General features: G+C 39.1%; 1 protein-coding gene and 1 long non-coding RNA gene across 3 annotated transcripts in view; one reads left to right on the plus strand and one right to left on the minus strand.

Annotated features, from left to right (window-relative positions):
* Window positions 1-25405, plus strand: part of Hecw1 (HECT, C2 and WW domain containing E3 ubiquitin protein ligase 1) — a 411800-nt gene that overhangs the window by 366286 nt on the left and 20109 nt on the right. The window lies entirely within an intron of this gene.
* The window catches only part of LOC139706399 (uncharacterized), a 63860-nt gene that overhangs the window by 35183 nt on the left and 3272 nt on the right, over window positions 1-25405 (minus strand). Inside the window, exon 1 of one of the 2 annotated variants that reach the window (XR_011707961.1) lies at window positions 13954-14046. The exons of the other annotated variant lie outside the window; for it this stretch is intronic. This is a non-coding gene — a long non-coding RNA (uncharacterized lncRNA). Of the gene's footprint in view, window positions 1-13953; window positions 14047-25405 lie in introns of those variants that run through there. 2 annotated transcript variants of the gene reach the window in all.

Here is a 25405-nt window from a genome sequence, read left to right on the forward strand (position 1 = left end):
TCAATTTTAGTTCAGAATGTTTGGAATTCAGAAAAGCAATGCTTATTGTTAAGTGTCATTTAGGTTCCTACCAATTGCTGTCTCTGAAATCACCACTGAAAATTCTGTTTCTCTGTCAGTCATTCCAAATGCCACTTTTTCCAGAAAAAAAAAAATCTAAGATGTGTGGAAGTCTAAGCAATTAAAATAGTTAAATTTCTTCTCTATTTCTAGGAACTGTGCCAGAGTGTCATACATGCTCTGTTTGTTTTAGGTATTAACATGTATCATTTTAAGAAGTTACTGTGATATGACTCACTCTTGACATAATTGTCAGTGTGAGAATTATTTTCAGAAGCCAGGTTTCAGAACTGATGCTGACTGTTCCCTCAGTTTCTGAGCAGCCACCAGAAGGTTTCTGTGCTCATTTTGTGTTAGTGATAGTGACAAATCAAACCCTATCAGTGTCACAATCAGACATTTTCAGGCATCTCAAATCAAAATGTCTCAGAGGGGCCCTTTTACAATTGAAAAATAAGTACATAACCCCCTTCTGCCCTAGCCCTGACCTCTCCCCCTTTCCAAGCAGATACTACTTGGGTGGTAAAAATCTTCTGTTTTCAGGTCTTTAGCAAGAGGAGCTGGGAGGAGGAGGGAAGCTCCTTTGAGCATGTTTAGAGTTTGGCCAAGTGGGTATTAAGTGTAATTGTAGAGTTTTATGGAACTTAAAAAGTCCTGGATAACACACTTTAAATATGCCTTGCTATCTGCAGGGTCTTGAATTAGTAGAAAGAAACCACAATATTATGAGATCTGGTGGATGCCTCTTAGCCATTCAACTTTCAGGGCCCCCTGACAGAAGAGCTCACTGTGCATTTTTTATTTGAGTATAGTATCAGATAAACTCCTCCCAGCCCCACCTGACCACAACAACAGTTCTGGGTTCTTTTCTACATCCTATTATAGCTTTTCTGGTCCCATCTGGCTGAATCTGAATAGCCTTCCTAGAAATTCCCTGATGAATCTGTGGGGCAAAAGTTAGGTGAGAAGCCAGCATGCAGTGTGTATGATCAGTGGTGACTGGGTCCCCCCTGCCCATTTCCTAGCCCAGTTTTTTTTTTTTTTTTTTTTCAGAGTGTATGGGAGACTTCCAATTGGCAAAGAATGAATTAATTTAGTTAATGATGCCAGTGCAATTGGCTATGCAACCAAAAGAAAATCATATTCATTCTTCTCTAATGTAAAAACACACACACAAAAAAATTTATTCCAAATAAATCTAAGTGATTTTATGCATATTCTAGAACATAAACATTAATGAGAACATAAAACAGACTCAAGAAACCTTGAGTGGTGGAGAACTTTTTAATCAAGATCAATACCCTAGAATCTATAAGAAAAGAAAGATATGTTTGAATATATTAAAATTAAAATACTTTTCATGGCTAAAACACCATGAACAAGTCAGAAGACAAGTTTTGGTTTGTCTTTTGTTGTTGTTGTTATTGTTATTGTTGTTGTTTTGTTTTGTTTTGTTGGTTCGTACCTGTTTTATTATTAAGCTCTTTAATGTTCGACTGTAGTTATTGAAGGATTATAGTAAATTCAATTCTAAATGCTTCTTGTTCCCTTAAAAATTTAGTTCCCTAAAATCTGTTTTAGATGCAAAATTCCCACCCTTTCCTTGGTTTTGTTTCTTTTTTGTCACTTGTCATTTGTTTTCAAAAATGGGAAAGTACCTTAAAAATAATAGGCTGCTGTACTAGTTTAAGGTAATATTTTTATTATTTTGGTATATTTTTGTATTTTATAGTTCATATTTGATTTTTTTGTGGGGGGGTACTCAGGATTAAACCACAGGCACTTAACCACTGAGCCATATCCTTAGTCCTTTTTAAAAAATTTTTTGAGACAGGGTCTCGCTAAGTTGCTGAAGCTGTCTTTGAACTTGTGATCTTCCCACTTCAGACTCCTAAGCCCCTGAGATTACAGGTTTGCACCACATACCTGCCTTTATTTAATATTCAAAAACAACAGAATGTGTGGTGGTGATCACTGGCTGGTGTTTAGAAGGTTTTGAAAAATAATCTTTGCAGCTCAGGAAAATCAGAGATTTAAAGTGTATAACACAGACTTTAGAGAGATCTTAACAACTTGAAAAAAGCAGAGAGGAAATTACCCAAATGAGTCAACTTTCCATCACTGCAACAAAATACATAGTCAATCAACTTATGAGAAGGAAAATTTTATTTTGGTTTACATTTTCAATCATGATCATTTGGCCCTGTCATTTTGGACCTCTAATGGCACAGTATGCACGAGTACCTGGCAGGTTGTTCTGTTCATGGCAGATGGGAAGCAAAAGAGAGAGAGGAAGAGGCCAGGGTACTATTATCCCCTTCAAGGGCACATCCCTAGTCACCTTTCTCCACTAGGCTCCACCTCCTAAAGCCTTCACCATCTCCCAGTAGCAACACAGGCTGGAAACCAAACCTTTAGCATATGGGCCTTTGGGAGACATTTAAAATCCAAACAATAGGACTGGGGAGATCGCTCAGCAGTAGAGGAATGCCTACGCGTGTATGAGGCCCTGGGTTCCATTCCTAGTACTGCCAAAAAAAAAAAAAGGACAAATATAAATAATCAACAAACCCATAAAGAGAATTTTGATTTTCCCCATGGTCAGGGAAACACAGATTAAATGGTCTATCACTTTATATCTATCAAACTGGCAAAAATTAAAGTTGTATTACCTATTTTTAGAAGAGACATAGATATAAAGGATACTCTCATACATTTCTAGTAGACACTTGAATTTTCATAATCTTTTTGGTTCAACACAATCCTCAATGTATACTGAAATTTTTAAAGTCCATGGACCCTTTGGCCCATGGCTCTATTCCATAGAAACAAAAGCACTACTATTGAGGACTTTCATAATACTAGATAATATTTATTGAGCCTTTATTATGGGCTAGAAATCTTTTCAAAGACTCTACATGAAGTACACATCTTATTATGACAACCTCCCACCCCACACCATTTTTAAAATAAGAAAACTGATTTCCATAGAGGTTTAAAACTTGTCTAAGGTCACTTCTAGTAAGTGGCAGAGCAAAGCATCAAATCCACATAGTCAGGCTGCAGAGCACATAAAAGCTGTGCCAGACTGCTTAGAAAACAAAGAAGGGTGTTCACTTCAGCATCATTTGTAAAGATGCAAACCTAAAAGAAGTGCATTTGTCCATCATCGGAAGAATGATTAAATTCAGTAGAGCAGACCCACACCGAACAGTCACATGAGGCATAAATAGAATCTTATCAGATAAAGGAGAGGAATTTCCTCAAGATAATGTTGAGATAAGAAAAAACAGAAAAGTATGAAAAATAATGGCTCCAAACCCATTTATGTATAGATGCAGATGCAAAGTATATTAGTATGTGATTCTGTGAGTCAGATGAAAAACAGGGAGGGTACACATTAGTTTATCAATATGGGTCACAGGGGATGGGGTGAGGTGAGAGGAGTCAACCAAGCCAGGAGAAGACAAAACCAATGATAACAAAAATGTCTGCACAGTAATATTTTTGAATTAATATAAAAATTATATATGTATATAAAAAAAGAAGTAAATCCATAACCACTAAAATGCCATTTGGTACAAATGTTCTAGCTAAGTTATTAGAGGGAAGCAAAAGTCTTAGATATAAATTCATCCATGCACTATTGTATTCCTGAGGACTGGTACTGGTTCTACGAACTATTCTGCACACGAGTTTCTAACCTATTATGAATGCCACATGTAGTGGCACTACTGTGCTCATCCTACCTCACTCTCTTCCTTATTCATCCCATTTTGCCATTCCTCCCTTCTGTCAGCTCAAAAGTCTTCAGTATTCCTCATTTCAGTCCAAATTCCCCAGATGCTCAGGAGAGTCCAAGTACAGAGATCGCCCAGCCTTAGACACCACCTGCCTCTCCCATGCCAGATCCTCCTTTGTCTTTCCCTTACTTTCTTTAGGGCTTTCCTCTGCTCCTCATATGTGCTCAATTGTTTCTTCTGTTACTCTTCCCTCATTTACAAGGGCCCAAATTTCACCCACCCGTAAAGCCGACTTTATATACTGTACAGTTCCTTCATGACTTCTTCCCTGAGTCTTCTCAAATTAATATTGTTTATCTTCTCTTGAGATCTTCTAGCAAAAGAGGTAACACATTCAGCTGGAACCTTGTTTTCAGCAAAATTTGTATTCAACCCCAACATCTAGAACAGATGAAAGTGGACCTGGTCTCTCCAAGGAAGAGAGGCCAGATCGCTCAAATTCTTCTTCCTCCTCACCCTTTCTATACTTCTGTGCAAAACAGTTTGAAAAACTCTGCTACCATCTACTGTGTGTATCTCTCATTCCATCTCTCCTGGCTACTTCGCATTGTAAGAATTCAAGTTGACTTTGAAACTGGATCAGGACAGCAACTTATTATCTTCACCCTCCACAGCCAGCGTGGTTCCTGGCATAAAGGTGTCACCCTTCAGATCCTGAGGCAGGGTGCCACACAGCAAAACAGGTTTAAATCCCTGCTCCAATTCTCAATTGCTGTATGACCCTCGACAAGTTTCTTAACTCTGAGTGTCAGTCTTTTCATCCATCAGAAGGAGATAATAGTGCCCACTGCAGTTTGAATAATATGTCTCCAAAAATGCATATATTGAAACTCAACAATGTGATAGTGTTAAGAGGTAGGACAGAGACCTCATGGATGGTATTAGAGCTCCTTACAAAAGAACTGAGAGATTTGGTTCACTCTCTTCTGCTCTTCTGACATGAGCAGATACAGCATTCATTCCCTTTTCTTTGCCCTTCTGTCCCTTTCATCATATTGAGGACACAGCAAGAGGGCCTTCAGTATACACACAGCCTCTCAGTACCTTGGAGCTTGGACTTACCAACTTCAGGAACTATGAGAAATAAAATTCTACCGTATGTGATTCATCTCTTCTGTGGTTGTTCAGCTATAACAGCAAAAACATATTGTTTGTGGACAGGTTTATCAGTGTCACCATAGCAAAGTACCTCAGACTGGGTAGCTTAAGAAAAAAAGAAATGTTCTTTTTCAAAAGCTGAAAGTTGGAGATGAAGGTATTATCCAAGTTAGTTTCTTCTTCTAGTCCTCTCCTTGTTTGGCAGAAGGCCATGTTTCTCCCTGTGTCTTCACGTGGTCTTCCCTCTGCAGGTGTATACATATATGTATATGTCTTAATGCTCTCATCTTTTAAGGACACTAGTTATATTGGGTTATAGCACACTCATATGACCCCCTATTTATTTAGTTACCTCTTTAAAGATCCTGTCTCCAAAAACAGTCACATTTTTAGGTACTAGGCATGAATTTAGCCTATGAATTTGGAGGGGATACAGTACCGTCCATAACAGCACCTATTCTGCATGGCTCATGCATGCAAGGATGCAGGACAAGAGGTTGGCACTCAGTAAGCATGTAACAAGTGGTAGATGTTATCATTCTTCCCTTAGGTGTATACATATACTTTTTAGGGACATCTGAAAGTGTTATATAAAGGTAGATTGGTTCTTTCAACCCAGGATTTTTCAATTCCGGCATTATTGTCTGTTGGAGCCAGATAACTCTTACTATAGTGGATTGTCCTGTACACTGAAGGATGTCTAGCAGCATCGGAAGCCCCTGCCCACCTGTAGTAGCACCACGACCAGTTGTGACAACCAAAAATGTTTCCAGACATTGCCAAATGTCTCCTAGGAGGCAAACCTCTCTGTTGGAAGCCATTGTTTTCACTTACCCATATAGAAAGAAGTCAGAAAAAGAAAAAGGCCCAGCTAAATTTTGCAAGATAAAGGATATTTCTGTGTATCTCTAGTTTCATTATTTATTTATTTATTTATTTATTTATTTATTTATTTATTCTAATTTGTTATACGTGACAGCAGAATGCATTTTAATTCATAGTACACACATACAGCACAATTTTTCATGTCTATGGTTGTACACAAAGTAGAGTCACACCATTCATGTTTTCACACATGTACTTAGGGTAAGGATGTCCATCTCACTCCACCGTCTTTCTAATCCCCATTTCCCTTCCCTTTCTCTCCCTCCCCTTCATCCTATCTAAAATTCCTCCAATCCTCCCATATTCCTCCCATCCCCATTATGGATCAGCATCCACATATCAGAGAAAACATTCAGCATTTGGTGTTTTGGGGATTGGCTTATTTCACTTAGCATAATATTCTCTAGCTCCATCCATTTACCTGCAAATGCCATGATTTTATTCTCTAAGCTGGGCAATATTCCACTGTGTGTCGTGTGTGTGTGTGTGTGTGTGTGTCTGTGTGTGTGTGTGTATCACAATTTCTTTATCCATTCATCTACTGAAGGGCATCTAGGTTAGTTTCACAATTTAGCTATTGTGAATTGTGCTGCTATAAACATTGATGTGGCTGTGTCACTGTAGTATATGCTGTTTTTAAGTCCTTTGGGTATAAACTGAGGAGTGGGATAGCTGGGTCAAATGGGGGGGTCCATCCCAAGTTTTCCAAAGAATCTCCATATTGCTTTCCATATTGTTTGCAACACTTTGCAGTCCCACCAGCAATGTATATGTACCTTTTTCCCCACATCCTCACCAACACTTATTGTTTGTATTCTTAATAGCTGCCATTCTGACTGGAGTGAAATGAAATCTTAGCGTAGTTTTGATTTGCATTTCTCTAATTGCTAGAGATGTTGAACATTTTTTTCATATATTTGTTGATTGATTATATATCATTGTCTGAGAAGTGTCTGTTCAGTTCCTTGGCCCATTTATTGATTGGGTTATTTATTTCTTTGGTGTTAAGATTTTTGAGTTCTTTATATATCCTAGAGATTATATATCCTGATGTGCGTGTGGGTAAAAATTTGCTCCCATTCTGTAGGTTTTCTATTCACCTCACTGATTGTTTCTTTTGCTGAGAAGAAACTTTTTAGTTTGCATCCATCCCATTTTTTGATTCTTGATTTTATTTCTTGCACTATAGGAGTCTTATTAAGGAAGTCTGGACCTAATCCGACATGATGAAGATTTGGGCCTACTTTTTCTTCTATTAGGCTTAGGGTCTCAGGTTTAATTCCTAGGTACTTGATCCACTTTGAGTTGAGTTTTGTGCATAGTAAGAGAAAAGAGCTTAATTTCATTTTGCTGCATATGGATTTCCAGTTTTCCCAGCACCATTTGTTGAAGAGGCTGTCTTTTCTCCAATATATGTTTTTGGCGCCTTCGTCTAATATGAGATAATAGTATTTATGTGGGTTTGTCTCTGTGTCCTCTACTGTGTACCGTTGGTCTACAAGTCTATTGGTGCCAAAGCCATGCTGTTTTTGTTACTATTGCTTTGTAGTATAGTTTAAGGTCTGGTATAGTGATGCCATCTGTTTCACTCTTCTTGCTAAGGATTGCTTTGGCTATTCTGGGTCTCTTATTTTTCCAGATGAATTTCACGACTGCTTTTTCTATATCTATGAGGAATGTCATTGGGATTTTGATTGGAATTGCATTAAATTTGTATAGTACTTTTGGTAGTATGTCATTTTGACAATATTAATTCTGCCTGTCCAAGAACAAGGGAGATCTTTCCATCTTCTAAGGTCTTCTTTAATTTCTTTCTTTAGCATTCTGTAATTTTCATTGTCTTTCACCTCTTTCGTTGATTTTTTTTTTTTAGGCTTTGTAATTGAAGTAGTTTTCTCAGTTTCTCTTTCAGAGAATTTATCACTGATGTACAGAAATGCCTTTGATTTATAGGTGTTGATTTTATATCCTGCTACTTTGCTGAATTCATTTATTACTTCTAGAAGTTTTCTGGTGGAATTTTTTGGCTATTCTAGGTATATAATCATATCGTCAGCAAATGGTGATTGTTTGAGTTCTTCTTTTCCTATGTGTATCCCTTTAATTTCTTTCTTCTGCCTAATTGCTCTGGCTAGAGTTTCAAAATCTCTGTTATTAAATAGAAGTGGTGAAAGTGGGCATCCCTGTCTTGTTCCAGGTTTTAGAAGGAATACTTTCAATTTTTCTCCATTTAGAATGATGTTGGCCTGGGGCTTAGCGTAGATATGAGATATGTTCCTGTTATCCCTGGTTTTTTTTAATGTTTTGAACATGAAGGGATGCAGTATTTTTTTGCATCTATGAGATTATCATATGATTCTTATCTCTAAGTCTATTGATGTAATGAATTGCATTTTTTGGTTTCCATATGTCAAACCGAACTTGCATCCCTGGGATGAACCCTACTTGATGGTTATACACGATCTTTTCGATATGTTTTTGTATTCGATTTGCCAGAATTTTATTGAGAATTTTTTTATCTATGCTCATTAGAGATATTAGTCTGAAGTTTTCTTTCTTTGATGTGTCTTTATCTGGTTTTGGAATCAGGGTGATATTGGTCTCATAGAATGAGTTTAGAAGTATTCCCTCTTTTTCTATTTCATGAAATAATTTGAGGAGTATTGGTATAAGTTCTTCTTTGAAGGTCTTATAGAACTCAACTGTGTATCCATCTAGTCCTAGGCTTTTCTTGGTTGATAGGCTTCTGATGGTATCCTCTATTTCATTGCTTGAAATTGATCTGTTTAACTTGTGTATATCCTCCTGATTCAGTTTGGGCATATCATATGCCTCTAGAAATTTTTCAATGCCTTCAATATTTTCTATTTTATTGGAGTACAAATTTTCAAAATAATTTCTAATTATCTTCTGTATTTCTATATTGTCCATTGTGATATTTCCTTTTTCATCACAGAAGTTAGTAATTTGAGTTTTCTCTCTCCTTCTCTTCATTAGTATGGCTAAAGGTTTATCAATTTTATTTGTTTTTTCAAAGAACAAACTTTTTGTTTTGTCAATTTTTTGAATTGTTTCTTTTGTTTCAATTTCATTGATTCCAACTCTGATTTTAATTATTTCCTGTCTTCTACTGCTTTTGGTGTTGATTTGTTCTTGTTTTTTCTAGGACTTTTAGATGTAATATTAGGTCATTTATTTGTTGACTTTTTCTTCTTCTTGACATGAAAGAGAAATCTAAAGAAGTTGGTTAGTAGCAAGAGAAGAGAGAGAAAGTGATGTTGGGGAGCCAAGTAAGTGAGAAAACTAAATAGAGTACAAAAAAATAAACAAATATTAAGAAAAAATTAAAAATGTAAAAATAAGGGACAAAAGAATATACAACACCATTAAAATATACTTTTCAGACATACTAGTCCTCAGTAGCCTAATTCAAGAAAAGTACTTGGTTTCATAAATATTGGGAATGTGAGGGAGAAAGAAGAGAGAGAGAGAGAGAGAGAGAGAGAGAATGAATCTAGAAGGATTGTTTTTGTTGGAGATTGGTATCTTTCCTGCTTCCTTTCTCGTCCAATAGGTGGGTTGTCTGTTATTTGCTGATATCTTCACCCTCAGGATGGTGAAGGTTATTAGGGTGGAAGGGTTGGTCTTGGGGACAGAGCTCCTGGAGATATATAGCACTTGCCTGTCCCTGATGGGAGACTGCACCCCAAGGATCTCCTTTGGGGTTTGCTCATATGATGTGGGCACCTGCTCGTATCTCCTTATATTGCCTATAAACCTCACAATTCCTGGTCTCTAATTTAATCTCTAAACTGTATCTTACCCTCTCCCTTTCTATTTCCCAATCAGGACCTTTCTTTCCGGAGGTCTTGTGAGCTGTGCTCTGGGGACTGTGCACCCATCTCAGAGAGCTATTTTGTATTAGGCAGTTCAAGGCCAGGTTTTGTGAGCTATGGGACTGGCCTTGTAGCCATAAGCACTGTGTCAGGTTAGTGGCTGCCAGGGAAAGAGAGGAGTTGGGGACTTTTGGTACCTTGATATTGCTTCTAAGCCTCAGCCAGTGTTCCATGCTGGGGTTTTCCCCAACTAAAGATGGTGATGAAGGTGTCCCAAGATGGAGGCAGCTACTTGAATCCTAGGTCCCAGAGCAACACAGAATGCAGCCTCCCTCTAGTCCGCCATCTTGGATGCCCCTAGTTTTCATTTTTTTAATGTAACTTTTGACTAAGTCATCACTAAGACCTGAATGTGTGTATCCCTCCAGAATTCATTAGAACTTAACCCCAAGACTGTTGGTATTAAGCACTGGGGCCTTTGGGGAAATAATTACTTTGGAAGCATTTCACCCTCATGAATAGGATTCATGTCCTTATAAAAGGTTAAAGGAAGCTTCTAGTCCCTTGTATTCTACTCCTTCTGCTATGCGAGGACACAACAAGAACAAGCCATCTTGGAAGCAGAGAGGAAGCCGTTATTTTAGACACTGAATTAGCTAGTGCCTTGATCTTAGACTTTCTAACATCCTAAAGTATGAGAAAGGAATTTCTATTATCTATAAATTACCCAGTTTGTAACATTATAGCAGCATGAATAGAATAAGGCATTCATATATTAGACATCTCTGGTTACCAGAAAAGAATAACCAAGCCTCTGAATGACCGGGTGAGATCCTCAGTGTAGTCAGTTCGTATTCTGATTTCCTTCTAGTCTATTCAGTAAAGAATTTCTCACTTGCTTTAATCATTTGCTTTCCCGTGGCTGTTGCCTCTGTCAACTGACAATAAAATCAAGATTACTGACTGAGAACAAAGAAAATGACATTTATTGGGGGATAATTGGGATTGAAATCCAGGGAAACATAGATTCAAGCAATCCTCAAGATGTGTTACAAGGTTTTACAAAATGGTGACATTATTTAAAGCTGAAAAGTGCAGGTGGGGAGTGGTTATAACATTTACTTGTCATCATTTACTTATCGGAAAGTGTGAATGGAACTAAGAATGGAACTAAGAGTTCTTTTTGTAGGAAAGGGATTTGGTGTCCTTTCAGTCTATAAGTAATTTAGGGGAAGCAGAGAGGCTTCACAAATGTTTAACAAAAGCTAGTGAACTGCCCTTTGGCCTAGGTCAAAGATCAACACCACATCAAGCAGGCAGCCCAGTTCAAAGGTTCTGCTGCAGACATGACTGGATGGGATTAACAATGGCCTCTCAATTTCATTTTAGGTGCCCCCAACCAATGCTACTCCATTTTTATTTTTTCCTTGACACCTCCTGAACTCAGTCAGAATGCAAAGCTCAAACAGCGGATACACTCTTCAGAAAATCAGGATGTTAAAAGGATTTCCACAGAATTTCTGTGATGTTTCCATGAGGGTGGGGGCAAACTGTGACCCTGATGTGCTCATATCTGCCCAGAAGCAAGCCACCTCACCCTGTGAGCTGGCCTGCAGCTGTGCAGGGACATTGGACACCACGCCTCAGTCCTCCCACAGACCAAGAGGGAACAATTACAGAGCAAACCACTGGCAGGAATGCCAGGGCCCACACTGAACTCACTATTAGCTGTGGAGATAGGAGACTAGCCTAGGGCCAAACTCTGAGCTCAGCCCACAAGAATGTGCACTGAGCAGAGGGAATGAAAACAATCCTGAGCGTGGTGTTGAAGCAAGGAGCAGGGAATGTGACTCCACAAGACCAAGAAGCTGCCAAGAATGAAAACTCCACTTCTTTAATGTTTATTTTAAAAAACTGTTCCATTGCAAGGACATCATCATTGTTGGCCTTTGCCCCTTGCTGTCTATAGTGTATTCACTTTCCAAAGGTAAATCTGCTTGTAATCTTTTATTCTAGCAAGAAATAGCCCTGAAAACTGCTCTTTCAGGAGCTCAGCTGTATGGGCAGCTCAAAGTATGCAAGGCTTTTGAGAAGACCATGTCAGGAGAGGGGGAAAGTCTGGTACTATAAGAAGGGCCAAAAGTTGATGAAACAAAGAGCTCAGGGGGAAGAAGATCTGTAGCCCCTTGGTGAGAGTGGTGAGATTAACTTGGGGGAAAAAGCAAGCTCCTTTTTTTTGACACTGAGGGAAATAAATGTAGATGACAGACTTAACTTATCAATGAATGAGGTGCAGAAAGCAAAGAATCAGAGGGAAGGGTGGTTGGTGGTACATGAAGGGGGTTAGATTAAAAGGAGCCTCCTCCTCTATTTAGTGGGTATAAGGAGATAAAGATGACTATGCTGCAGGTGAGTGGGATGAAGAAACCAAATAGAGCATCACAAACCCCCTACTTCTAGAGGAGACAGAAATCTGTGTGCTCCATCCCTCTCTCATTATCAGTGAGCAATGCAATAGGCAATGTCTGAGGCAAAAAAAAAAAATTACTTCTGACTTTCAGACTATTGTTTCCATCTTGGGGGGAAAAAAACGGATGAAGAACTTGGAGTCAGTGATTCTCAAACTTTAGTCAGGAACTGCAGAATTTATTTAAATGCAGATTCTCTTTAGCCACCTCTGGAGTCTGTTTTATAGCACTTGTATCTAACAAGCACCCCCCAGGGATTCAGATGCCCATGGAAAAAGAGTCACCCCACTTTAAGAAATATGGCCTTAGATGCTGGTAGTTTCGAGAGTCCTTCAAAGAGTGTGAGAAGAAAGCTAGCTGTTGGTGCAATTTTCACACCTAGAAAGGAAATCCATCCCAGGCGGCAACAATAGATTTTCACTAGATTTTTGAATACATGAGAAATGAGAAAACATGAAAGGTGTAAAAATGAAGGCAATAACATTGGGTAAAGTGTGGAAATATACACTATGTGGGAATATCATGAAAGTTTCATGTACATAAATAATGAGTTTGAGGAAGGATAATTATTTTTAATTAATCAAAGTTATTAGGATAAGGAAAGAAGAGTATCTTTGAGATGGGTTTTTTAAAAATATAATAGAACTTAGCAATTATGAAATGCTTTTCATCTTCAAAGAACCTATTAACATTAAATTACTCTTCTTTTTAATTTTCCTGTGAACTAGGTAAGCAAATATTAACATTATTATCCCTTATTTGTAGATGGAAAGAGAGGATTGGAGAGGCTATAACATGCCCATGCAGACCTAAAATTAAAAGGATTTTTTTTTAAGTTCCTAGTGTGAACTTTGTGGAAATCCCAGTTTTTAGCTACTTTTTCACCTGCAGCTGTACTATCTGCCTACTATATTAGAAAAGAAGTTCCCACCAAATGTGTGTAAGCAACCTTTAGTGGAGGATGGAAGAAGTTTGTGTCCTGCAGAGATGGGGGATACCATTTATAAGTCTCCAAATTTCCCTGGTACATTGGGAAGTGAGGAAGGACTTCATAAGAATTCAAGTTAATTAACAGGCAGACAATTTAACCTTACTTAGTATCCTAACATATAAGATAGGGATTCGTATAATGCACCAAAAGAAAAAAAAACTATAAGTTAAAAAAAAATACAGGTGCTATGGTTTGATTAGCTGACTCAAACTCTTTTTATGAATATAGTATTACTTGATTATATGAATGGAAATTTATGTTGCCTATCTTAAAATTTTGCTTTTCAGGCAAAGGAAAGCTCTCTACTAGCAATATCATACTCAGGAATACATCAGAATGTGTGTTTAATATCATAGATGGGATATCCATAGGCTTGACTTTTTCTAAGTATAGAAATGATTTTCTAAGTATAGAAAATAATTAACACCTGTAATCCCAAGCTAGCGGGGAGGCTGAGGCAGGAAGATTGCAAGTTTGAGGCCAGCTTGGACAACTTAATGAGACCTTGTCTCAAGATAAAAAGGGATAGGGATGTAGTTAAGGGGTATGAGCACTTGCCTAACATGAATGAGGCCCTAGGTTCCATCCCAAATACTAAAAAAAAAAAAATTAACAAAGCTGAAATTATTGTTTAAGTCATTGAAAGATGTACTTTCCATGAAATTGCTCATTTTCTGATTGACAAATAGAATTAACAGCATCCACATCTTGCCTTCAAAAGACTTTTGTCTATTGAATAAGTTATATGGAAATATAAAAGTTTCATGAGAGTCATTTCAATGAGAGGAAATGGCTATTCAGAGAATACCTACCCAATTTCATGAGAGCAAGTGGGTCTTCAGAAGAGTAGGAAAGGTGAAGAGTCTGACAGCAACAAACACTAGAATGACTGGAGGGATAGAGCCAATATAGTCAACCTAGAATGGGTTCAAAAAAATACAAAGTTAAAAATGGCATTGGCAGAGGTGAACCCAGAACCAGAAGTTCAACCCCTAATGAAGTTAAGAATACAATCAAGGTATCCAAATGATCCCAGGATCTGAGAAGGGGGATGATTTATGGGAATATACAAATTTAATGATCAGGAATATCGTTGTGAAAAATAAATAGGAATACTCTAGACTTCTAAGTAGGTATGTGATAAAATCCAAGAGCTAGTTCCTCTGGCATAGGTTAAAAACAGATCAGACAGATGCCTTGGGATCATTAGGGGACAAGGGATGGGAAAGGCTACCCATTTTCAGATGATGAATAGCAAACATAGGCTGTAAGATTAACTTTCCCTACTACCCAGACTTCTAGGGATTTTTTGTTATATACTAATATCAAAGAATATCAATGAATTCTTTTACCTAAAGAAAAATACAATGTAGATAAATCTTTAAAAACAACAAAGCTGTGAACTTAAAGAAGACTTTAAAATATTTTAAATAAGACTCTCATTTTATTTTGTTTGGCTCATGCATGTCATATTTCCCCTCTATCAATGCAATTAATTCAGAACCAATTACTTAAATAGCTTCAAGTATTTCTGGTATCCTGATTTTATCAGTATATACACCTTTGTGTAGCATGGGAACTTGATGTTGTCAGCACCATTATTATTGTGCCAGTTGTGTAAGAATTACAGAATGCCATTTCATCTTAGACTTAGGTAGTGTTTAAATAATTCTAATGTTTTCCTGACAGGTAATGTCACTAGATTGTATGTTCTATGGGAGCTTGGGGCCTTATCTGTTGTTTTCTCTGAATATCTCAGCAACTACCAAAGTGCCTCTCATAGGGTAGTTACCTTAATATAATTTACAGATGTGAAGGAGGAAAGAATGAATGAACAAATGGAAATCCTAAAAGTTGTTGGGGTTACAGAAACATGATTTTTTAAGTGGACTTAGATGTAGTAAATCTGCACATTGATTAAGGAGTCACATGCAAGAGAGGGACACAACATTGAAAGGGTCAGGAAGGCACTGTGGGTTCTGCCAGGACCACAGTGATAATGGTCTGTGAAGCTCAGATAATTAAGACTTTCTAAACTTTCACCTTCCTCAGTTACCCAGTTGGATAAGGATAGAGCAGATTTCAGAGCATTTTAGTTATGCAGGCAAGTGGCCTTATTTGTTCACATTGTTTATGTAATTAAGGAAATGGAACCAGAGGTCATGTCTCTTTCCAAAACTAGATAAATTCTATTGCATAAAATTAAATATATGAATTTAGTGGCACAACTTACAACTACACGAGAATATGCTTAGTGAGAAGTGTTCCAGACAAGTAGGGAGAAGAGACATTCTTTAATTGAGTGCTGTGTCACTATTAGCACATACTGGGTATGCCCAGTTCTGGAGGCCTGAAGTCCAAACCCAAGGCGTCCACAAGGCCAGCCATGTTCCTTCTGAAGGTTCTAAGCGAGAATCCTTCCTCATCTCTTTCAGCTTCTGGTGGTTCCAGGTGCTCCTTGGATTGTGACAACATCACTCCAATCTCTGCCTCTGTCTTCACATGACTCTCACATGTTTCTGTGTCTTCTCTCTCTTATAACAACACTTGTCATTGGATTTAGGGCCCACCCAGATTATCCAAGATTATTTTATCTTGGAATGCTTTACTTAATTATATCTTCAAAGACCCCTTCTCCAAAACAGGGTCATATTCCCAGTTTCCAGGGCTTAGGAGCTTTGGGGGGAGACAAACATTGACCCCTCTATAGATACTCATTCACACACTCTCCAGCCTAAAAACCTCCATTTTTTTTTAAAGATGGAAACAGTACCTTTATTTTATTGTTTTTAAATGTTTTTTAAGTTATTGATAGACCTTTCTTTCTGTCTTTCTTTCTTTCTTTATTCATACGTGGTGCTGAGAATTGAACCCAGTGCCCCACACATGCCAGGCAAGTGCATTACTGCTGAGCCACAGCCCCAGCCCAAAACCTCCACTCTTAATAATGAGGTTTCACATTTTCCTCTGGACCTTTGGAGTGTCTATCCAAAGACTCCATCCCATTTTGACAAAGAAATCACAAGTCTCCCTCAAGACTCCCAGAAGTGAATAAGAAATCAGTAGCATTCCCCAAGGGAAACAGGGAAACAGGCAAAAAAAAAAAAAAAAATTCTAAGTTTCAAACCAGAGTTCACAGGGAAAAACCCACCAAGAAGCCAACCTGAGAACTAATGATTGAGGCTCAAACAACAGTAAACTATCTAAAAAGTTAAACTGCTAAAAAGTTGAAATGAAACCTGGGTTATTTTGTCTACCAATTAACTGCTTTGATTGATCTTGTCCACCAAGTTGTCCAGTTGTTTGACTTAATTAATTAATATGCACATCATTTTAGTGATTTATAGACATAGTCTCAATCATGAGCATCCATGATATTGCAGAAGGAAATATTTAGACTCTCACAATAAAGAATAGTTGGAGATTAAGGCTAATGTAACAGCCCTCAGAAAAACCAATGAAAACATCTCTGAGCATTTAGTTTTTTTCTTTAGTTTATATAATTTATGTATTTTTCAATGCTAGGGTCTTAACCCAGGGGTACTTTATCAATGTGCCACATCAATCTACACCAATCCCCTTTTTAGGGGATTTTTTTTTTTGAGTCAGAGTCTAATTTACCAAGGGTGGCCTTGTGAGCCTCCTGCCTCAGCCTCCCAAAATCATTGGGATTACAGGCATGCATCACCATGCCCGGCTTACTTATATATTTCTATCTGTGCATTATATTTGTTCATAATGGGGGATTTATTGTTATATTCTCTCCAAGACTTTTTTTAAGGTGAATTCCCACAACATTTAGTTTTAGTTTTTTTGTTGTTTTTTTTTTAATCTTTATTTTAGTTTATGTGGTGCCGAGGATCGAACCCAGCGCCCCGCACCTGCCAGGCACATTACCACTTGAGCCACATCCCCAGCCCTCTCTGAGACTTTTTAGAAATTATTTTCTGACCCAGGTCAAAGTTATAACATGCCTGAACACCATCAAAACACAGCAGAGATAAAAATGGAAGCCATATTCTATTCATGAGAATGTTTATTTGCTTAGACCTCTGTTTCTCAGCTTTCCACATTAACCTGAGCTAGTAATAATTTGTTAAATTATGATTGACACATTTGATATTAACCCAAGCTAACCAAGATAATAAGTCAAAACAATATCCACTATCCACACTTTGAAAGGATCAACTTTACCATAACTATCTTGCCAATTAAATTTTTAGAATGAAATTAACAAATTACTAAGTAAGTAATTTGCAATGTATAGAGTATATTAGAGTCTTCATTAAACTTCCAGAAGAAGCTTTCTCCAAAAAGACAAAACCCATCTTGACCCATTATGTTGAGGAAAAACAGCCCTGCTCTCACTGCCCCAACAAGGTAGATATTAATGGAGGGAAACTGGCAGCATCAGAGCTAGACATTCATTTCATTTGCTAATTAGCAATCAGAAGATAATCCTGTCGTCATCTTGTGTTGGCAGAGTCTCTTTTATGGCCAATGAAGAAAACTTCAAGTTTTCTCAGCTAATTTGCAAAACTGCTTCCACATGTAGGGAAGCCATGAAAACCAAATATAAATCATTCTTTGCATCTGAAACATCTAAACAACTTTTGCAAGGTACAGAGAAGAGGATTCTTTAAACATTCCCCAAAACATTTTCTAAATAAAGATGGGTGTAAGAGAAGATGCTGAAGCTACCTAACCTCAGTGGCCTTGATCTTTATGCACTTCAGCCACCTGCTCCTGCACTCCCTCCTGATCTCATTATCACCCAGAACTGTGCCACATCAGGAACTAAAAACCCGAAAATCCCACTGTCAATCATTCTACAGCTGGTGTTCCCACCTCCTCCCCAACTGCAGCTGCAGCTGCTCACCAAGTTCATTCACACCTCAGACTCGCCTGGCATGGCACTTCCTTTCACTTCCTAACTCCTCCTTTCCCTGCACACACAGTTCCCTTCTCACCCCATGCTGCCTGCCATCTGATGGGCAACATGTTACTGTGGATCAATACCATAATTCTCTCTCCCTTATTCAATGTCAGAGCTATTTTCTGTATCTCTAGCACTGAAGAGGAAATAATCTTGAGAGAGATGGAACAATTTTGACCTCTGCAGGATCTACAGCAAGGCTTACCAGTTCTCTTACTGGTATGTCTTCTATTTTACTGTCCTTAAAGCCCCTACCAACCAGTCTCTTCCATTTTGAGATGACTTCAGATACTACTGGAAGAGAAACATTAAAGTGACCACCCCAGTTTCTGGACCCCAATATAAATACTTACCCAACCTCAGCAACTTTCCTGGAGTCCTATTCTCCCATTCCACCTAGAGTCACCCGCTCAGGCTCTGGATCTACCTGTTACATCTCCTCTCTGGTCTGCTCCAGCAGGTATTCCTTCCTCACCCATCTTACACTTCACCTTCTGCCCCACTTCCAGATCCTTTTCCTTTCACATCTTCACCTGCTAAAATCTTTTTCAGCAAAAAGCAGAAGAGACCACCTAACTGACAAACCCAGTGAACTAGGACAGTTTTCTTTAATAGATATAACCTTCTACTTGAAACTCGACCTCCTTAGATACAGATCAGATATCATCCCCTCAGAAAGACTAGTGCATTTAGGAGAAATCATTCTCCCCTCACATCTTTTCTCCAAGATCCCAAATTTTTGGTCCAAGTTTAAAAGGACATTTGTTGGAATAGGCAGGTATCCTTAGAGAATAGGGAGTGATGAAAAACTGTTCAGAGAGCAGAGTGCAGCAGTCTTAGGGTTTATGACTTTCATTTCTTAGAGTGCCCAGATATCCTTCCTCGTGTTTTCAAGACAGATAAATCATGCCTGTAGGTCAGCTACAAAGGAGAATGTGATCATCTATTCAGATATCTTTCCCTACACTCTATGCTCTTGAGAGAAAATAGTTTGGGTTGTCACAACTGAGGAGTCCATGCTACCAATATCTCATAAGTGGAGGCAAAGGATGCTGTTAAGCAGCCTACAATGCGTGAGACAGCAAATGACAATAGTGCCAAGGTTGAGAAATCTGCTCTATTCTTTTGAGAACCTCAAAGGATCCCATAAAGGACTTTAGCCCCTGCCAGTCTTGGTTCTATTACTAGGCAAGTGGAGGCTTAACAAGATGCAGAAAGGATCAGGGTTGAAAAACATGACTGCTGCAAAAAGAATCTCTAGAATGTAGCTGACACACACTACCAGACTGTCAGTTTGCAGGAGGTAGGTAATGCAATCACCATGTCTAGGGAGCATCCAGACATAAGTGCAGTTATAACAGCCATTGGCCCAGCAAATGTTTTTGAGCACCTCGGATTTGTCCATACAGAACTGGTGTTGACAGATGTTTGAGCTCCAGAAGATGCCATCATGTTTGAAAGAGGACTTCTAGGTCTGAAGACTGTGTGCAGGGTTTTGAGGAGACCTGGATGTCTTTCCAGGTGTTCCTGCATCTGCCTCAGCTGTTCAGCCCTTACCACAAGCAGCAAGAGTCAAGCACACTATCACCAAATAGTCAGTCTCTTTATAGCACTCCAGTATACCATCTGATCCCCTTTCCAGGCAGGAAGGGCAGCAGAGGGAGCCAGATTTGGACACTGGTGCAGGCAGTGTCGCTCATCCTGATCTGTTATACATCAAAAGATGCAGAAGCCAAAAATCAAACAGAGAGAAACTGGCAGTTTGACTTGTTGATGTAACAGGTCAAGATGAAGAGACTAAAAAGGTCATCAAAACCAGGAAATGCCTTGAGACATTTCTTAGGCTCCTGAGTTTAATGCCAGGAAATCAAACTGCCAGAAACACCACCAATGGAGCTCTTTAAGCCCTGGAATAGTGCCTGGGCACTGCAATGAGGGTTTTATTCCATTTTTATCACTTTTATATAAAAGGATTAACTAAAAGCCTATAAAAGTCTTTTGTCTCATTATTCAAAATGTCATTCCAAGGTATCATATTGTCTTTTCTTTTTTTTCATTTGGCAAACTATCCTGTTTCCCCTTCCATAAATCCTGGCCTGTGAATGAGAGATGCCTCTTCCAAACTTCCCAACTGCCTACTTTTTTCCCCATTATGACAACTGCTGTCATCCAAAGAATCGGTTGAAAAATATGCTGTAATTAATTATAATGTAATTCCCACTAAAGCATGTTCCCATGCACATTTTCACTGGTGAGACTGAAGAGGGAGAAAGGAAAGGAAGGAAAACCCCGTTATTTTCAGCCACTCTGTGTGAAACATTAATCACATCTTTCCATACTTTGACTCATGCAATTTGGAATTTCTGTTCATCTTCTGATCAGAGATCTACTATAGATATTGGAAATTTAAGCAATTAACCTAGCCAAATAGGGTCTGTTATGGCTTGAATCTGAAATGTCTCCAAAGCAGCAATGTTCAGAGGTGGGGCTTTGGGGAAGTGATTGGATCATAAGGGCTCTGTCCTCATCAGTGGATTAGTCCACTGGTAGCTGATAGACTATGTGGAGGTGGTGGAAACTGTGTGCAGATAGGATATGATGGTAGGAAGTAGGTCACTGGAAATGTGCCCTGGAAGAGTATTCTGGTCCCTGGCCTCTTCCTCCCACTTCCTATCTCTTTCTCTGCCTCCCCCACCCTCACACCAGCTGTCATGAGTTGAGTAGTTTTCCTCCACCCTAACTTCCACCATGACATTCTGCATCACCTTAGGCCCAAAGCAATAGAGTCAACCAACAGTGGACTGAAACCATGAGCCCAGATAAATATCTCCTCCTCTAAGTTGCTCTTATCAGATATTTTGGTCATAGCAAAAAAAAAAAAAAAACACCTGACTAACACAGGGTTCAAATGGTACGTGATATTTCAGATATTTTCGGATTTATATGGTTATTCTCTAATGGGATGAGACCAGATGTTAATTTTCAGTTTAATTCAATTCAACAAATCTTGATCAAGCCCTTACCTGACCAGGCACTATTGATTGTTGATATAGAAATGTTTGTAAACAGAGCAGAGGTTTGCAGTTCTGCAATAGCACGGAACTCTAGACTAGCCACATTTTCACCCTTAATCTGAGCTTTTATCCCTAAGGTTCTGAGCCAAGCATAAGAGACCAGGTGTACCAACCTGCAGATAGTGTCTATTAAACCCCCAGGTGGACTGACCTCCACTAGTCTTTTATTCAGAGTCTTTTGACATCTTGGCAATTGCCCTATACACTGGGTACCATTGTGATCCCTGTTTTGCAAATGAGTAAACTGAGACCCAGGGAAGCTAAACAGTTTACCAAACTCAGACAGGTCAGATTCAAACCAAGGCAGACTGACATCAGACCTTGCAATGTCGTTCTTCATATCTCACTGCTTTTCTTGAGTTATTGGAAAACAAGCTAAGGAGTAGTTGAGACAACAAACAGTAATGCACTCAAGGGGCTGTTCAAGTCTTTGATGGGCCTTTAAACTGCTTGGGAAGTTGGCTAGAAATGTGTGAAACTTTATTACCTTTTGAATTCTTACTAAAATTACAAACCCCTGATGGAACTGTGATAAATCCTTGCCAATAATGCTGATTCCTTTCAGATCTCCTTCCATAATCGCCCTCCCCATCTTTATGAAAGGTCAGAGTGGCTGTAGCTGTTTCCTTCAGAGGCAGATCAAGTTCATCTCCCAGGCTTCTGATGAGATGTTCTCAAAGTTATCCAATGGTCCCAAAGTTAACTGGCTGCATATGGGCAAAGATCCAGGCCTTCTGTCTGTACAGATGAGCAGGTGGATACAGATAAAGACCCTTAGGTCTTTCTCAGAGGAGAAAGGGCTAAACCAAATGTAAAGCATTCATAAAATGAAATACTGTGCAGTTTATCGGAGGACAATGGAAACCTGTACTTGCAGGTGTGTGTTGGTGTCTGTGCCGTGCTCTGATGAGAACATGGTGGCAATGTCATCAACATGAATATGCCGTGCTCTCACCAACTGAGGCTCAGGGTGAGGGTTTGCTCAGGGTTCTGTATGTTTCCTCAGGTGATAGAGTCCACTTATTTTTTTATTTGATACTTTCTATATCACTTCTATTTTCCTTAATGCTAAAAAAATACTCAATTTTGTTATTTTTCTTTGGCAGGAAGGAAGGGGTTCATGGTATCAAAATAAGAACTTACAACATACCGAAACCAAGGATATGAAAATAACATATTGTACAAGGGATGTTCCCACAGACCACATGGTCAGTGGGTTAGGTTGAGAAATCTGTGACCTCTGTGTATTCTTCCTCTTAAGGAGAATAGACTGTGTTATCTTGCCAACTAGACCTATACTTGACTGACTCTCAATAGAATGTATTTTTCTACTTAATGTGCATTCATATTTTTCTATATTGCCTGTCTTTCTGCCATGTCTTAGGTACAAATGGGTTTCTGTGGAAACATATCTCTGAATGGTAAATAAATGGAAAAGTGTTTTTTTAAGTCAGGAATATGTCTAATGGTGATGGTATGTCAGAATATCTTGGGACATTTCAAATTACATTCAAGACAGAGCCAGAAGGAGAGTCTCCCACTCCAACACATACACTGCCTAGAGAGGCTGCGTTTCTGTCCAATACTGGTGCCATATCCAACAGGTGGCTGGAATGGGGAAAAGGTGGATACCCACCATCCATTGCTACAGAGGAGTCCCAGTGGGGTGATGTACCTTGTCTCCTCTCATCCTCAGCCACCTGCATATTGCATGCATTTGTATCTGTAATATACCTGGGGATCGAGGCCCCTCTTGTGAAAAGAGGTGGAATGGATCCCAACATTGGAATTCAGACACATGCGGGCATGTCTGATGGATGCATTTGTGATGAAAAAAAATTATGAAAGCAAATTATGGGGCTGGATATGTAGCTCAGTGTCACAGCACTTGCCTAGCACACACAAGGGTTTGGTCTTCAGCCCTGGAGGGAAAAAAGGAAAGCAAATTATGAGAAGGGAATCTGGGGGCCCTTCAATACACTACAGCCCAAGAGAAGCAAAAGAATAGCAGAGTAAGGCTGAGTGGTTAAAAAAGCCTGAGGGTTAGGTGTGAATGAGTGGCAGTAGCTGCTCCCTAAGCCCACCATGACCTTGCCACCCTAGGGACTGAAAGATGGTGCAAATGCCAAAAGCAGGCCCAGTAAACTCAGTACCTTGTAACAGAGGAGTTAGTCACAAAGACAACATTCCCACAGAGGAGCAAATGAAAAATAAGCACAGGGGCTGGAGTTGTGGCTTAGCGGCAAAGCACTCGCCTGGCACGTGTGGGGTCCTGGGTTCGATCCTCAGCACCACATTCAATAAATAAGGGTATTGTGTCCAACTACAACTAAAAATAAATATTTAAAAAATAAAATAAAATAATCACAGGCCACCCAGGCAGGATTGGGTGGGCAACCATGGAGCTTGAACATGTGGCACGGGGACCACCCAAGCAATGTGTGGGGACAACAGGACTGAGACAAAGAGTATTCAAGCATAACCTCAAGAATGGCACTCAAGAGCAGAGCTGGCCTGAGATATCAGAAGGAACTCTTTCTGGGACTAAGAGAGAAAGGAGAAACTGAGTCCTGCAAGTTCACACATGGTACCGCTGAAGTGGCTCCGGGACTGGATATTAAAGTAATGTACCTCCAGGGAAGGCAGAGAATTCTGCTACTTCCCTAGGATCTCATTTTATTTAATCCTTTAGAACTCTTTTTTTTGTTCCAGGTAACCAGATCAAAACATAAATGTCTTTTGATTAAATTATCTGGATCATTTTTTTTTTTAGCTCTCTTTGTTCTATATATGTGGACACACTATCATAGATCCAGAGAGACAAAAGAAAAGCGTTTCTCTTCATCTTGTGCTTCCTATGCAATTGTAACCTGGGTTGACAACAAATAATCAATTTTCTGGCAAGCAGTTTTTCAGCCTAGGTGAGATAAATAAAGAAGATAAATACAGAAGGTGCACAATTTCTAGAAGATGTTTCTTGCTTGTAGAATACAGCACAGCAATTTATCAAATGGTAAAGGCTTTACATTCCAATCTGTGCTTGTTAAGCTATTGTTTTGGATTTGAATTGTACAGTCACTACATTGTGCTTCAAACAGACACATCCCAGATCATAGTTCATCCTCCTGGAATATGTTACTGTATATCCTGGGCTGGCTAAGAGCCATCCTGTCTGTGTTTATGTGAAGCCAGACCACATTAAGATAGCTTGCTTACATAGTTATGAAAAACTAGAACCTACTTATTGCACACATCAGCCTGTGAACCCAGTGTAATTTTGTCTTTAGAAATTCTATCTATGGGGCTAGGGTTGCAGCTCAGTGGTAGAGCACTTGCCTAGCATGTGTGAGGCACTGGGTTCCATTCTCAGCACTGCATATAAATAAATACATTAAATAAAGGTCCATCAACAACTAAAAAGAAAGAAGAAGAAGAAGGAGGAGGAGGAGGAGGAGGAGGAGGAGGAGGAGAAATTCTACCTATAGTCTTACCTCTTTCAAAGTAAATAAACAATTTTCTTCTGGTGGTCTACACTACAGTTCCCTATACAAGGAAAAACCCCATCTCCTGTACTCTATTTGCTCTCACCCCCTGGTTGAGAACAAAAGCAACAGTGACACTAGCTGCAAAGTACTGAGCAAGACACCAGATTCATTTCCTTCCTCATCACTCAAGATTGAACCCAGTGGGCATCCAACATGAGTCAAAGCAATCAGTGAATTGTGCTGGAAATGTGGACCTCGGTCTAAAAGAGTCAAGTTGGTTTCTGTGGGAGCTTGAAATCAGAATGTAAACAATGGGAGGCCTTGGCACTGAGAGAGAAGAAAGGAGCAGAGAGGAGCAAAGGGGAGAACCCAGATAAGGAGGGTAAAGTCCCTCATGTCCCTCCTGTTCCTGAGGCCCAATTACATTCTTGACATGGATTCCTCAGGACACCATCATAACCTTATAATGAAATCCCTTTTTGGCTTAAACTAGTTGAGGTGACTTAAACAAAGATATTTCTAATCAGCACAGGTGTTGGTAGCCAACATAAAATAAGATAGCAATAATGGGCAAAGGTTAGAGAGTGAATGTTTTCAAAAGAGGAAACTGAGATTAGGCTGCCTTTGTACCAGGCAGCCTGGCCCCAGAGAGCAGAGTACTAACCTCCCCCACTTTTTGCTTCTCAAAATGGATACAGTGGAAAAAACCTGGTCTGGTGACAAATAGATTTGAGTCAGTTTCCTCCCTGTACCACTTGCCTGGGGCTAA

The sequence above is a fragment of the Marmota flaviventris genome, chromosome 1, assembly GCF_047511675.1.
Source record: "Marmota flaviventris isolate mMarFla1 chromosome 1, mMarFla1.hap1, whole genome shotgun sequence".
In the NCBI taxonomy this organism is placed as follows: Eukaryota; Metazoa; Chordata; class Mammalia; order Rodentia; family Sciuridae; genus Marmota; species Marmota flaviventris.